This window comes from Aegilops tauschii, chromosome 3 (genome assembly GCF_002575655.3).
Source record: "Aegilops tauschii subsp. strangulata cultivar AL8/78 chromosome 3, Aet v6.0, whole genome shotgun sequence".
In the NCBI taxonomy this organism is placed as follows: domain Eukaryota; kingdom Viridiplantae; phylum Streptophyta; class Magnoliopsida; order Poales; family Poaceae; genus Aegilops; species Aegilops tauschii.
The window spans coordinates 607,313,737-607,330,257 of record NC_053037.3 but is presented as its reverse complement, the minus strand read 5'-3'; the positions used below and the strand labels follow the sequence as shown (position 1 = coordinate 607,330,257).

The 16,521-nt window shown below is 47.9% G+C and overlaps 1 pseudogene; it reads right to left on the bottom strand.

Annotated features, from left to right (window-relative positions):
• Positions 1 to 14,222: 14,222 nt before the first annotated feature.
• On the bottom strand, positions 14,223 to 15,969 carry LOC120976110 (protein ANTAGONIST OF LIKE HETEROCHROMATIN PROTEIN 1-like; annotated as a pseudogene).
• Positions 15,970 to 16,521: the final 552 nt, after the last annotated feature.

Here is a 16,521-nt window from a genome sequence, read left to right as displayed (position 1 = left end):
CGCCACATCACTCCTTAGCCTTGGTATGATTTCTGGATCGATCACCTTCTAAGAGATTGCATTGAGGAATGCACATAGCTTCACAATGGCTAATCAGACGTTTTCCGGTAGAAGCCCCCTCAATGCAACCGGAAGCAGTTGCGTCATAATCACGTGGCAGTCATGAGACTTTAGGTTCTGGAACTTTTTCTCTGGCATATTTATTATTCCCTTTATATTCGACGAGAAGCCGGACGGGACCTTCATACTGAGCAGGCATTCAAAGAAGATTTCCTTCTCTTCTTTGGTAAGAGCATAGCTAGCAGGACCTTCATACTGCTTTGGAGGCATGCCGTCTTTTTCGTGCAAACGTTGCAGGTCCTCCCGTGCCTCCGGTCTATCTTTTGTCTTCCCATACACGCCCAAGAAGCCTAGCAGCTTCACGCAAAAGTTCTTTGTCACGTGCATCATGTTGATTGAAGAGCGGACCTCTAGGTCTTTCCGGTAGGGTAGGTCCCAAAATATAGATTTCTTCTTCCACATGGGTGCGCGTCCCTCAGCGTCATTCGGAATAGATAGTCCGCCGGGACCATTTCCAAAGATTACGTGTAAATCATTGACCATGGCAAGTACGTGATCACCGGTACGCATGGCGGGCTTCTTCGGGTGATCTGCCTCGCCTTTGAAATGCTTGCCTTTCTTTCGACATTGATGGTTGGTCGGAAGAAATCGATGATGGCCCAGGTACACATTCTTCCTGCATTTTTCCAGGTATATACTTTCGGTGTCAGCTAAACAGTGCGTGCATGCGTAGTATCCCTTGTTTGTCTGTCCTGAAAGGTTACTGAGAGCGGGCCAACTGTTGATGGTTACAAACAGCAACGCGTGCAGGTTAAATTCCTCCTGTTTGTGCTCATCCCACACACGTACACCGTTTTCATTCCACAGCTCTAAAAGTTCTTCAACTAATGGCCTTAGGTACACATCAATGTCGTTGCCAGGTTGCTTAGGGCCTTGGATGAGAACTGGCATCATAATGAACTTCCGATTCATGCACATCCAAGGAGGAAGGTTATACATACATAGAGTCACGGGCCAGGTGCTGTGATTGCTGCTCTGCTCCCCGAAAGGATTAATGCCATCCGCGCTTAAACCAAACCATACGTTCCTTGGGTCACCTGCAAACTCAGCCCGGTACATTCTCTCGATTTTTCTCCACTACGACCCGTCAGCGGGTGCTCTCAACTTCCCGTCTTTCTCACGGTCCTCACTGTGCCATCGCATCAACTTGGCATGCTCTTTGTTTTTGAACAGTCGTTTCAACCATGGTATTATAGGAGCATACCACATCACCTCACCGGAACCCTCTTCCTGGGGGCTTGCCGTCAACATCACCAGGGTCATCTCGTCTGATCTTATACCGCAATGCACCGCATACCGGGCATGCATTCAAATCCTCGTACGGACCGCGGTAGAGGATGCAGTCATTAGGGCATGCATGTATCTTCTGCACCTCCAATCCTAGAGGGCATACGACCTTCTTTGTTGCGTACGTACTGTCGGGCAATTCGTTATCCTTTGGAAGCTTCTTCTTCAATATTTTCAGTAGCTTCTCAAATCCTTTGTCAGGCACAGCATTCTCTGCCTTCCACTGCAGCAATTCCAGCACGGTGCCGAGCTTTGTGTTGCCATCTTCGCAATTGGGGTACAACCCTTTTTTGTGATCATCTAACATGCAATCGAACTTCAGCTTCACCTTTTCACTTTCGCACTGTGTCCTTGCATCAACAATGACCCGGCGGAGATCATCATCGGGCACAATATCGTCTGGTTCCTCTTGATCTTCAGCAGCTTCCCCCATTGCAGCATCACCGTATTCCGGGGGCACATAGTTGTCATCGTCCTCTTCTTCTTTGATGTCTTCCATCATAACCCCTATTTCTCCGTGCCTGGTCCAAACATTATAGTGTGGCATGAAACCCTTATAAAGCAGGTTGGTGTGAAGGATTTTCCGGTTAGAGTAAGACTTCGTATTCCCACATATAGGGCATGGGCAGCACATAAAACCATTCTGGTTGTTTGCCTCAGCCACTTTGAGAAAATTATGCACGCCATTAACGTACTCGGAGGTGTGTCTGTTACCGTACATCCATTGTCGGTTCATCTGCATGCATTACATATAATTATGTGTGTCAAAAACCATTACAGATTCACATGGATAGATAAGTGACCAAATTAATAGAAGTTCATCATCACATTAAAACCAAAGTACATACATAGTTCTCATTGAACAACATATAACTCTCCAGAGCATCTAATTAAACCATACATTGAAACTATGTAAAACATTTCAATGCAACAACAAATGCGATCATAATCACAATCAAGGTAACAATTGATCCAACGGCATAATGATACCAAGCCTCGGTATGAATAGCATATTTTCTAATCTTTCTAATCTTCAACCGCATTGCGTCCATCTTGATCTTGTGATCATCGATGACATCCGCTGTGGGAGATATGCCCTAGAGGCAATCATGTGATGATGATATTTCCATATGTATTCATGAGTCCTTTGTATTGTCCTTGAACATCATCAATGATATGTATCAATAGGTATGTGACTTGTTTGTGGAACTATGTATTGTATGATGATTGTTTTAATGGTCCCTAGTTGATAAGGTTATGCGGACACATATCCTTGACTAGTATACGACTCGATTGATGACTATGTTTCACAAGTCATGTGCATGGAGATGCTAAACCGATAGTATGGGCTCGGGGATGGAGATCACCGAGCCGGACAGACCCACTTTGAGACGCGGCGAGATATAGTCATCTGTTAGTCTCAAGTACAATGTCTATGCCATGTCCTAGACCTGAGGTCCTCGCATGTTCTCGGGATGAGGATCGACTCACTTAGGGTCTATCAAACGCTACTCCGTAACTGGGTAGTTATAAAGGTAGCTTTCAGGTGAGTCGTGAGACATGCCGTGAGACATGGTTGACCAAGATGGAATTTGCCCCTCCTATTTGGAGAGATATTCTCTGGGCCCTCTCGAGTGATCAGATTCGGAAAGCATGGCCATGCGACTTGGGTTAAGTGTTAACCCAGTTCGGGAATCTGTATCATGGTTTCGAGAAGAGAGGTCGAGCTAACACAAGGGTGACAAGTACTCACCTTGAGCTCGAAAACAAATATCGTGAGGCAAAAGGAATGTTGCATATGCCACATATTTGAGGTTCGTCAAATGACTTTACGCCCACATGGGAGTAGGCACGTTCTGCTAGGAGCCGCTACCAACTATCGACTCTGGTCGTGTCCATGTGTACGTGAACCTATAGGGTCGCACACTTAAGGGGCTGCAGCCCATTCGGATTGGATCTGAGTAGAAAATGGATGTGGAGTCCTAGTGGGCTCAAGTGTTGAGCCCACCTCGGAGGTCTATATAAAGGGGAGTGGGCACACTACTTAGGGTTGATCGGATTGAACCCTGGTTAGCCACCGCCACTCCCCATGCCCATGCCGCGCGACCGGACCTAGCAGTCCGCCGCTCGACGCTGCTCCCCGTACGTGTGGATACCTTTGAGGCATCGCATCTATGGTGCTTGGACGAACCGTTCGAGGGAACCGCGAGGTGCCGTTCGCGGGAGATCACCGTTCATGGGTCTTCGCTGTTCACGGGAGATCGGCAACGCGAGGAGGAGATGGCCCGGGAGATCGCCTACACGCATCACCAACTCTACTTTCGCTGTGGTGACTGCGCGTCTAGTGGTAAACCCGATCCCGTGATCTATTTCCAGCAGCATGATCTTGGGTGCGCGGTAGAAAATTTTATTTGGCGCTAGCGTAGCGAACCGCGTGTTCCAACAGTGGTATCAGAGCCTCCGCTGTGTGGTAATAGATTCGATGATATGCATATGAGATATGTAGATCGGTTCAGGTGCGGGTCGATGAGATCGGTCGCGCATGTCAGTGTTGAAGGTTGGTTTCGTGATCTTGTATCCGTGATCGTGATGCAGAGGTCGTGACACAACTTACCCCTACTGGTCGGTTGTCCGCCATCGGGGTAGACAGTGGAACATAAATCCGGATGCAGCACGCGAAGATCAATGAGGTTGATCGAATCGGAACATAGATCAACACCTTGGAAAAGTGATTTCCGCGATGCTGAAATCTGTTGGAGCGGTCTCGGTAAAACGGCTGTAACTTTTGCATACGAACTCCGATTTTGCTCCACGACCTGTCAAACTGAAGCCAACGAAAAGTTGGATTAGCGGCGAAATTCTAGAACAGGATTTCGGCGCTTCTGGCTAGGCCAAAATCTGCTTGGAAGATAGAGTTTCAGGAGGTTTTATCTTTGGCGGTAGAACGTCTGACTCGTTTTTGCAGGGAATGACTGTGATTTGGTATAGCCCATGTATGTTGCTTGTATATTATTGTTTCATGACCTACGTGTCATGAGTGCGGCAACCGGCAGGAGCCATATGGTTGTCCCATTATTGTATTAATGACCTGCGTGTCAACATCAGAAGCCATGTAATGTAATTTACTTTCAGTAGCTATTAGTTTTTTAATAGCATAGTATGTTATGTAACACTTGGCGGTTGACACCATGGCGTGGAGATGGAGATCACCACGAGGACAACCATGCATGGGCAGACTGCGCACGTGGAGATGGAGATTACCACGCGCTGTGAAAAGGGGCTATACCATATCACACATACATAAACCGCCTGTGAAAGTTTATCCCTTTTATTCACCCTTCCTTTTGCATGGTAGATGTTTTAAGTAGGGTGATCCCTCAAAGAATGTCAAGTATAAATGCCTCCCCAATTGCTGCACCTTCACATGTCAAGTATATTTAGTGGTGGGCCTATGAAATTAGGGTGCCACTAGATCTCCTTGAAGTGATGGGTTTGTGTCGGACACTTACACGCGGAGCATTGGTTGACTTGTCGTGGCTATCAAAACAGTTTTGGGCTACGAGGCATAGGAGTTGGCGAGGCATGAGATGTCCCCAACAACAAGAGTCATATGGAGATACGATTAGCAAGAGTTGCTTACCGAGTGATCTTGTCCTCTAGCGGTGATGCAAAAGCTCACTAGTTGACATGTTGATCTTGGATCTTGAATCACTAAGTATCAACCGAGGGATGTTGATTTTAGTGGGAGTAATGATCTTATTAAAATGTTTAATATGAATTACTCTTCATGAATACATGTCTTAGTGTTTTGCATATTTCTGTTGTAGATCAATGGCACCATCTGCTCAAGTTACCCCTTTTGCGTGGAAATCAATCCTGGAAAAAGATAAATTGAATGGAACAAACTTTACCACCTGGTATAGAAACCTGAGAATTGTTCTTAGGCATGAGAAAAAGGAACAAGTTCTAGAGAACCGCTTCCAGAGGAACCTGCCGATAATGCTAATACCACAGCCAGAAATGCCTACCAGAAACTCATTGATGAATCAAACGAGATCAGTTGTCTCATGCTGGCTTCTATGGAGCCCGATCTGCAGCAGCAGTTCGAAAATATTGAGGCTTTCGATATGATCGAGAACCTTAAGAGCATGTTTCGAATGCAGGCTAGGACCGAAAGGTTCAATGTCTGGCGATCCTTGATGGATTGTAAGCTGAAAGAGGGTGATCCACTGAGCCCGCATGTGATCAAGATGATCGGGTACATGCAAGCTCTGGATAGGCTGGGCTTCCCACTTGGGGATGAGTTGTCCATAGATACAATTCTGGGTTCTCTTCCGGACAGCTATGGGCCGTTCATCTCGAACTACCATATGCATGGGATGGAAAAGAAGCTCACTGAATTGCATGGGATGCTCAAAGTGGCAGAGCAGGATATCAAGAAAGGTACACATCGTCAAGTGTTGATTGTGCAGAACTCGGCTAAGTTCAAGAAGAGCTGGTCCAAGAAAAAGGCTAAGGCAAAGGGCAAAGAGAAGGAGGCAACTCGAACTACAGCCGTTGCGCCTAAGTCAGGGACGACTTCGGGGAGTATTTGCTTTCATTGCAAGGAACCCGGACACTGGAAAAGGAACTGTAGCAAGTGGCTTGCCGAGAAGGGCAAGAAGACTGGAAGATTGACTTCTTCTTCAGGTACACTTGTTGTATATATTATAGACATTTATCTTGCTGATGTTTCTAGTAGCTCTTGGGTATATGATACCGGATCGGTTGTTCACATATGCAACTCGATGCAGGGGCTAATCAGAACTAGGAATGTCGCAAGAGGAGAAGTTGACATTCGCGTCGGGAATAAAGTAAGAGTTGCTGCATTGGCCGTCGGCACTATGCAACTTAATTTACCTTCAGGATTTGTAATGGAACTTGATAATTGTTATTATGTTCCTGCTTTGAGTCGAAACATTATTTCTGCCTCATGTTTGCTGAGACAAGGTTATGAATTCAGTATTAAGGACAATGGTTGTTCTATTTACTTGAATAATATGTTTCATGGCTTTGCGCCCGTTGTAAATGGGTTATTTATCCTAGATCTTGAAGGTGAATCAGTCTATAACATAAATGTCAAGAGGCATAAGCCTAATGAGATAAATCCGACTTACATCTGGCATTGTCGACTAGGACACATTAGTCAAAAGCGCATGAAGAAGCTCCATGATGATGGAATTCTAACTTCGTTTGAGTTTGAATCATTCGAGACATGCGAGTCTTGCCTACTCGGTAAGATGACTAAGACTCCTTTTGCAAAGAGTTGCGAGAGGGCGTCCGAGTTGTTGGAACTTATACATAGTGATGTATGTGGACCAATGAGCACGGCAGCCAGAGGTGGTTTCCAATACTTCGTGACTTTCACCGACGACTTGAGTAGATATGGATATGTCTACTTGATGAGGCACAAGTCAGAAACTTTTGAAACGTTCAAGGAGTTTCAGAACGAAGTGGAAAATCAACTCGGCAAGAAAATCAAACTTCTACGATCTGATCATGGCGGTGAGTATATGAGCCAGGAGTTTGATGATCATCTGAAGAATCATGGAATAGTTCCACAACTGACTCCTCCGGGTACGCCACAGAGAAATGGTGTGTCAGAACGGAGGAATCAGACCCTGTTGGACATGGTCCGCTCGATGATGAGTCAGTCGGATTTACCCTTGTCATTTTGGGGATACGCTCTAGAAACTGCAGCTTTCACACTAAACAGGGTACCATCTAAGTCCGTACATAAGACACCATATGAGATATGGACTGCGAAGAGTCACAGTTTGTCTTTTCTGAAAATTTGGGGATGTGAAGCATATGTCAAGCGACTCCAGTCGGATAAGCTCACACCCAAATCGGACAAGTGCATATTCGTGGGATATCCAAGGGAAACCTTGGGATATTACTTCTACAACCGTGAAGAGGGCAAAGTGTTTGTCGCTCGACATGGAGTTTTCCTTCAGAAAGAGTTTCTCAATCGGAAGGCTAGTGGGAGGACGGTCCGACTAGAAGAAATTCGAGAACCACACGGGGACGTTCCGGTAGGTGATACTGTCACACCGGAGTTAGTCAGGGAACCCGTAGTGGAGTCGACACTGGTTCCACGGAGGTCGGAAAGGTTACGCAATTTGCATGACTGCAATGTGTTGTTCTTGGAGAACAACGAGCCGACTACGTATGCGGAAGCGATGGAGAGCCCTGATTCCATGTTATGGCTTGAGGCCATGAGATCCGAATTAAAGTCCATGGATGACAATCAAGTTTGGAACTTGGTTGATCTACCAGATGGCGTTCGAGCCATTGGGTGCAAGTGGATCTTTAAGAAGAAAACTGATATGGACGGAAATGTCACAGTCCATAAGGCTCGACTTGTTGCTAAAGGTTATCGACAAGTTCAAGGAGTTGACTACGATGAGACTTACTCACCGGTAGCGATGCCTAAATCAATTCGGATCATTCTTGCTATAGCGGCATATTTCGACTATGAAATATGGCAGATGGATGTCAAAACGGCTTTCCTTAATAGAAATTTAACCGAGGATGTGTATATGACACAACCCGAGGGTTTTGTCGATCCAAATAAGTCTAGCATGGTATGCAAGCTTCAGAGATCCATTTATGGATTAAGGCAAGCATCTCGGAATTGGAACATTCGTTTTAATGAAGCTGACAAAGAGTTTGGCTTCATCAAGAATGACTGTGATCATTGTGTATTCAAGAAGGTCAGTGGGAGCTCAGTTGCATTTCTAATCTTATATGTGGATGACATATTATTGATTGGAAATGATGTTCAAATGCTTGAATCTGTCAAGGACTCATTGAAAAATAGTTTTTCTATGAAGGACTTGGGAGAAGCAGCTTACATTTTGGGAATCAAGATCTATAGAGATAGATCGAGAAGGCTTATTGGATTAAGCCAGAGTGCGCATATTGACAAGGTGTTGAAGCGGTTAAACATGCAAGATGCCAGGAAAGGTTTCTTGCCCATGTCACATGGCATTAGTCTTAGCAAGACTCAAAGTCCTACGACTCCTGATGAGCGAAGACGCATGGATGGGATTCCGTATGCTTCGGCTGTTGGGTCCATCATGTATGCTATGGTATGTACTCGTCCCGATGTTAGTTTTGCTCTTAGCATGGTGGGCAGATACCAGGTTGATCCAGGGGAGAGTCAATGGACAACGGTTAAGAATATCCTTAAGTACTTGAGAAGGACTAAGGATATGTTCCTGGTTTATGGAGGTGAGGATGAGCTCGTTGTAAATAGTTACACTGATGCTAGTTTCCAAACAGATAGGGATGATAGTCGATCGCAATCTGGGTTTGTGTTCATTCTGAACGGAGGAGCAGTGAGCTAGAGGAGCTCCAAGCATGATACGGTAGCTGATTCTACAACAGAGGCCGAGTACATTGCGGCTTCTGAAGCTGCAAAAGAAGGTGTTTGGGTGAAGAATTTTATTTCTGATCTTGGTGTGGTTGAGGGCGCGTCTAATCCATTGGACCTCTATTGTGATAATAGTGGTGCCATTGCGCAAGTCAAGGAACCACGGAACCATCATAAAACCCAACACATACTCAGGCGTTTTAACCTTATTCGCGACATTGTCGAAAGAGGTGATGTAAACATATGCAAGGTACACACGGATACAAATGTTGCTGATCCATTGACGAAGCCTCTCCCACGTCCGAAGCATGAGGCGCACATGAGCTCCATGGGCATACGACGCCTAAATGATTGACTCTAGTGCAAGTGGGAGACTGTTGGAGATATGCCCTAGAGGCAATCATGTGATGATGATATTTCCATATGTATTCATGAGTCCTTTGTATTGTCCTTGAACATCATCAATGATATGTATCAATAAGTATGTGACTTGTTTGTGGAACTATGTATTGTATGATGATTGTTTTAATGGTCCCTAGTTGATAAGGTTATGCGCACACATATCCTTGACTAGTATACGACTCGGTTGATGACTATGTTTCACAAGTCATATGCATGGAGATGCTAAACCGATAGTATGGGCTCGGGGATGGAGATCACCGAGCCGGACAGACCCACTTTGAGACGCAGCGAGATATAGTCATCTGTTAGTCTCAAGTGCAATGTCTATGCCATGTCCTAGACCTGAGGTCCTTGCATGTTCTCGTGGTGAGGATCGACTCAATTAGGGTCTATCAAACGCTACTCCGTAACTGGGTAGTTATAAAGGTAGCTTTCAGGTGAGTCGTGAGACATGCCGCGAGACATGGTTGACCAAGATGGAATTTGCCCCTCCTATTTGGAGAGATATTCTCTGGGCCCTCTCGAGTGATCAGATTCGGAAAGCATGGCCATGCGACTTGGGTTAAGTGTTAACCCAGTTCGGGAATCTGTATCATGGTTTTGAGAAGAGAGGTCGAGCTAACACAAGGGTGACAAGTACTCGCCTTGAGCTCGACAACAAATATCGTGAGGCAAAAGGAATGTTGCATATGCCACATTGTTGAGGTTCGTCAAACGACTTTACGCCCACATGGGAGTTGGCACGTTCTGCTAGGAGGCGCTACCAACTATCGACTCTGGTCGTGTCCATGTGTACATGAACCTATAGGGTCGCACACTTAAGGGGTTGCAGCCCATTCGGATTGGATCTGAGTGGAAAATGGATGTGGACTCTTAGTGGGCTCAAGTGTTGAGCCCACCTCGGAGGTCTATATAAAGGGGAGTGGGCACACCACTTAGGGTTGATCGGATTGAACCCTGGTTAGCCACCGCCACTCCCCATGCCCATGCCGCGCGACCGGACCTAGCAGTCCGCCGCTCGACGCTGCTCCCCGTACGTGTGGATACCTTGGAGGCATCGCATATGCGGTGCTTGGACGAACCGTTCGAGGGAACCGCGAGGTGCCGTTCGCGGGAGATCACCGTTCACGGGTCTTCGCTGTTCGCTGGAGATCGGCAACGCGAGGAGGAGATGGCCCGGGAGATCGGCTACACGCATCACCAACTCTACTTCCGCTGTGGTGACTGCGCGTCTAGTGGTAAACCCGATCCCGTGATCTATTTCCAGCAGCATGATCTTGGGTGCGCGGTAGAAAATTTTATTTGGCGCTAGCGTAGCGTACCGCGTGTTCCAACATCCGCAACATGCAACTCCAATATCATCTTCTCCTCCTCAAATTTTTTATTTTTTCCTTCAAATAATTGTTTTTTTCTTCAACTAAATTTAACCTCTCGACAATAGGGTCGGTTGGAATTTCCGGTTCAACTACCTCCTAGATAAATAAAATCTATGTCAACTTGATGGGCATAATTGTCATAAACACTAAATGAACCAAATAGTTATAAAAGATAATATATACCACATCTGAATCATAGATAGGACGAGGGCCGACGGGGGTGGATACCAAAGCCATCGCACTATATAATAACAAGCAATAATAAAAGTAAGAAAATTAGACAAGTATCTATTTAAAGTAAGAATTTTTTCTTGCAGAAGAAGATAAGAACAAGAGGCTCACCACGGTGGTGCCGGCGCGGGCGGTCGACGGGGGTGAAAACGGGGACGGGACATGACGGACCGCTAAACCTAGACAAATCTCGGGGAAAATGGAGCTTGGAGGTCGAGCTTCGAGAGGAGAAAGCTTAACTAGTGTGGCTCGGGCATTTTATCGAACCCCTCATGTGCATAGGAGGTGAGTTAGAGCACCACAAAGCTCTCCCCTCGCCGGCCAGAAAAAACAGAGCACTGTGGAGTGCTCTGCTCGCGGGCGAGGGGTATATATAGGCAACTCATTGGTCCCGGTTCGTGGCAGGAACCGGGACTAAAGGCCCCCTTCCATCCCGGTTCTAGGCACAAACCGGGACCAGTGGGCTGTGGGCCAGGAGCGAGGTCCATTGGTCCCGGTTCGTGCCTAGAACCGGGACAAATGGGTCCACACGAACCGGGACAAATGCCTCCCGAGACCCGGCAGGCCCCGTGGGCATACGAACCGGGACGTATGCCCCATGGATCCCGGTTCGTGACAGAACCAGGTCTAATGGATTGGCCAGGCCTCAACCAAAGCCATATTTTCTATTAGTGTACTAGTCTTGTAAACAAAGCATGCAGGTGAAAGAAACGATAATAGAGAGGGGCCACCAGGGATTACAATAGCTTGGACCCGGGTTGGAAAGGTGACAGGTCCGTCGTTCCTTGGTATGGGAGGGCGATGCCCTCAGCTGCTATCTGCGCGCGTGCACGCGTGGGTGGGTCGTCCAGATTTCAGCCAGCCAAGCCGTGTGGAGCAGGCAGAGCCTACGGTAGAGCCACGAACGACCCAATCCCAACTCCCAACTCCGTGTGGTAGCTGTCGCATTGAAGGAGCGAAAACCAATCCCAGCTCCACACCACACCACGGCCATGCACGAGCACGCCATTATAAAATGCATCGCCCACGGCCCGGCCGGAGGCACGTCCACGGGCAACAGTAGCCTACAACGTCTCTTGACCTAGCTCCTTCCTGCCAAGGTAGCTAGCTACAGTGCGAGCATGGGTGGCGCCGGGGACGCGCCGGGCCGGCTGGAGAGCATCCTCACGGACACGTCGGCGACGCTAGCGGAGCGCGCGTGGGCGGTCGAGCTGCGGCTGCTGTCGCGGCTGGCGGCGCCGGCGGTGGTGGTGTACATGATCAGCTACGTCATCTCCATGTCCAGGCAGATCTTCTCCGGCCACCTTGGGAACCTGGAGCTCGCCGCCGCCTCGCTCGGCAACACCGGCGTCCAGACCTTCGCCTATGGCGTCATGGTACCTACGCTACGCACGCTCCCCTGCATCTCATCTCTAAATCATTCCCGTGTGTACCTTTTCTTGATGACATGCCCCACTTTCGCTTTTGATCGATCGAGTAGATCGAAATGTGTAATCAGTCAACCCTCGACAAGCACTGTAGTATTCGTGTGAATCGTGTCAATCATAAAAGTAAACTTGGCAAGCACTAGAGTGTTTGTGTTTCTCTGCCTGCTTGGCATACTTCTGTTCAAGCACACCCTCCATCGATCTAGCATAACCCACAGCTTAGACAAAGCGTGACAAATATCTTAGATTGTGACGTGTGCAGGGGTGGATTAGTGACCTGCTCCGGTTCTACGTAATATTTCACGTCAAGCTCGCCTGTCATGTGTTCGATTTGTTTATGAAGATAAGAGATCGATGGATTGCAAAACGACACACGGACGTCAGACATTTTTTTTATGTGCACCTACTAATACAATGCATATCAAATTTTGCAGATATAGATTTTTTTCCCTGATTGCACCTGTAAATATAATGCATATATAACTTTGTATGTATAGAAAAGATAGCCTGCAGCAGTAATAAAATAACTGAAATTCACTTCACTCGCAATCATAAAAGAGTAATGCTATATATACGCACGGACTATTACGGGGCTATACGGATTTTTCTCTCTAACTTCCCCCACCCCCACCCCCACCCCCCCCCCCCCCAATTTTCAGCCGGGGTGGGGCCCATCCTCCCCTCTTCTCCAATCCCAACCTCCCAGGTTTGCTAGTCCGTGAGTCCCATAATCCTTCCCTCCGTGTGTCTAGCATTACTCTTTTTGGATCCAGTCATAACACTAAATAATGACTTTCCAACCAAAGGAACGACCTATAACCGCCAACGTAACCATCCACCTCCCTCTATCAGCCATCTCACACATGTCTAGCCATGCAAAGAGTAAACGTGGCCGGGTCACTTTTGAGTGCTCCCCCGCCATCGTTGTGGCAACATCGAAGGAGAAAAGGCACAATGCTTCACATCTCACCGCCTCAAGACGCCAACCGTCAATACTCACCACCATGATGTGTTACTATTGATCAATGACTCGTGACGTAAATCTCAATCCAGTGTCGCTGCCCCAACACCAGATCAAGTTGTGCAGATCCAACTACCAGTGTGGCCCTCCCTGCCGCAAACTAGCGACAAACACGCCGACTCCAACACCACACCATGATCTCCTCGCCCACCACTGGTGGATCAGGTTGTCATGCGCACATCATTCGTGTTGGATTGAGGCCCAGCATGCATGCCATCCAAGGGACGAGGGGAAGTATCGTCATCGAGCCTTAAACCACCAATTATAGCATCCATTCCAATAAAAAAACCAGCTTAAGATTCGAGTGTTCAGCTTAAATCCATGTAGAGTAATTTCTTATCAGTTTAATATTTTAGGAGAAAAGATTAAGAAAATATTCCGGATAAGATGAGAGAGATAAAGTAAAGAGAATACTCCCTCTAATCCAAAAGAAAGTGTCATGACAGGGAGTAATATATTTACTTAGGTGCAATGTATAAATAATTATCATATATATTTACAACTGTTAATGGCATGATGAGCAGAGCACTCAAATAATATCTCCTAAGAAAAAAAGATTCTACTGATATAGAAAGTTAGCATAAGATCCATCCTACACTTAATATTGGTGTTTCTAGTGCGATGTATCTATGAGCGGATGGTCATTTGTCAAGCACGCTCCTGGCCCCGTCCTCGCGCCGTCTCCCCGGTAGAAGGCCGGGGCGGTGCGCGGCCCCCTTCCCATTCGTCCCCCCCCCCCCCCCCCCCCCCGAGATGATGGTGAAGCGCGTCGGGTGTTACCCTTCCTTTCTCCTCGCCGTGTAACAGGGGAAACCCTTTGCAAAGCGTCGTCATCGTTGCGTCCCTTCTTGAAGGTGTTGTTTCGTACCGGCCCTTCGGAGTCAAGGAGCATGGTCAGAGGTCATCGGTGAGCACAACGGTCGCGGGGCTTCATCGTTTCTGCTGATCCGCCGTTGTCGGCATTTGTTTCTTTTGTATTTTTTTCCTTTTTTCTTTTGGGCATGATTGTGCAGCTGCCGCCCTTGCACCTACCGTTGGCTCTGTCGGATGTTTGCTATATTCATATAGCGTGGCGCAAGCTTGTTTCGAGGAGGAGGGCTTAATTGCTATGGAAATTACGTTTCTGGATGCAACATCAAGCTGGCTAAAACGAAGACCATATTTCGCTCCCATGTGTACGCGCATCATATCGCCCCATATCACATGCATGGTGTCCATACACACTTAGGCCAACTCCACCGCGCGACCCTAAACGAACATCCGCTTTGCCCGGAATCGGTCCGTTTGGGTAGGGAAATGGGGTCGCATCCGGCCTGTCCTGGGATGCGGTGGCCGTGTGCCCAGTGCGCGGCCGCATCCGTTTGCCCCATCCTGTCCGCCAGGGCCAAAAATGCCCATATTTTCAAATCAAAACAAGTTTGCACGTCCAAATATTAATTGTCTAAAAATAAAAATAGTTTTACAACCCAATCGAAATTGTCTCTAATAAAATAGTTTTACAACCAAATCGAAATTGTCTTGAATGAACATAAAATGAACCAATGCATCTATTGGTTGCCAATGTGATCCCACACGTGCTCCACCAAGTCATTTTGAAGATCCAAATGAGTGTGCCAATCACGCAGCTCACGATGAAATTGCACAAACTGTTCAAATGTGACCGGTTCTTGGTGTAGGGGCTCAACATTTTCACCTTGATAATCAAATCCTTGGTCGAAGATACTCTCATCACGCTCGTCCTCAACGATCATGTTGTGCATGATCACACAAGCAGTCATCACCTCTCAAAGCTTCCTTTCATCCCATGACAGTGCAGGGTTTTGAACGATACCCCACCGGGATTGAAGCACACCAAAAGCACATTCCACATCCTTTCTAGCACTTTCTTGCATTTGGGCAAATCTCTTTCTCTTCTCACCTTGGGGGTTGGAGATTGTCTTCACAAAAGTTGACCACTGAGGATATATACCATCAGCTAGATAGTATCCCTTGTTGTATTGGTGGTCGTTGATCTCAAAGTTGACAGGTGGGGAGTGGCCTTCTGCAAGCCTTGCAAAGACTGGAGAACGCTGCAGCACGTTGATATCATTGTGAGAACCTGCCATGCCGAAGAAAGAATGCCATATCCAAAGATCCTGCGAAGCCACCGCTTCTAATATGAAAGTGCACGCTTTGATATGCCCCTTGTACTGGCCCTGCCAAGCAAATGGACAGTTCTTCCACTCCCAGTGCATACAATCTATGCTGCCAAGCATGCCTGGAAAGCCTCTAGCTGCGTTGGTCGCCAACAATCTCTCTGTATCAGCGGCAGTTGGCTGCCTCAAGTACTCCGGGCCAAACACCTTGATCACAGCCTGGCAGAACTTGTACATTGACATCAGACATGTTGTCTCACTCATACGCACATACTCATCCACCAGATCGCCTGGAATTCCATATGCAAGCATGCGGATGGCCGCGGTGCATTTCTGGTAAGAGGAGAATCCAAGCTTGCCGAGGGCATCCGTCTTGCACTCGAAGTATGGGTCATGAGCAACCACTCCCTCTCGAATACGATTGAACACATGCCTTGCCATTCGAAAACGGCGACGAAATTTATCCGGCTTGAAGAGCGGGGTGTTCGCAAAGTAACCGGCATAGAGCAAGGCGTGGCCTCTCTCCCTGTTGCGGTTCAGGTTGGGAGCACGGCCAGGGAGTGACCCCCTGTACCGAGGAAGCTGCCGTTGAATGTGGTCGTGAATGACCAGTGCAGCCACCACAAGATCTTCATCATCCGACGACGAATCGTCCGATGAACAAATGAAGTGGTGGAAGAAAAACTCATCTCCACTGTCCATACCTTTGTGGGCAAAGTGTCGAACACCTTGCGGTCGTGGTGGCAAAGAGTCCGCGATGATCACCTCGATGCAGCAGGGGTGGTTGGCGGCCGGCTACTGGCCGCTCTGGAGCACCCGACGGAAGCTGTCGCGGCCGCCGTGGTACATCGCCGGCGGTCGTATCCCCTCTGCCGCCGGCTGCGACGACGACGGCCAAACGACCTCCGATCGACGGCCAAAACTACGGCGAAAGCGCGGGCGTGGTGGCAGCCATGTTGAGACGTGGTTTGGTATAGACGGCCGGGGGCTGCGCGGTGAAGAGGCGGCCGGAGAATAGCGGCGGCGCGGGCGGCGGGCGCGGGCGGGGAGAGGGGGTGGAAGCGTTGGAAGCGAAGGGAATGATAGTGTCCCCGACAGGCGGGCC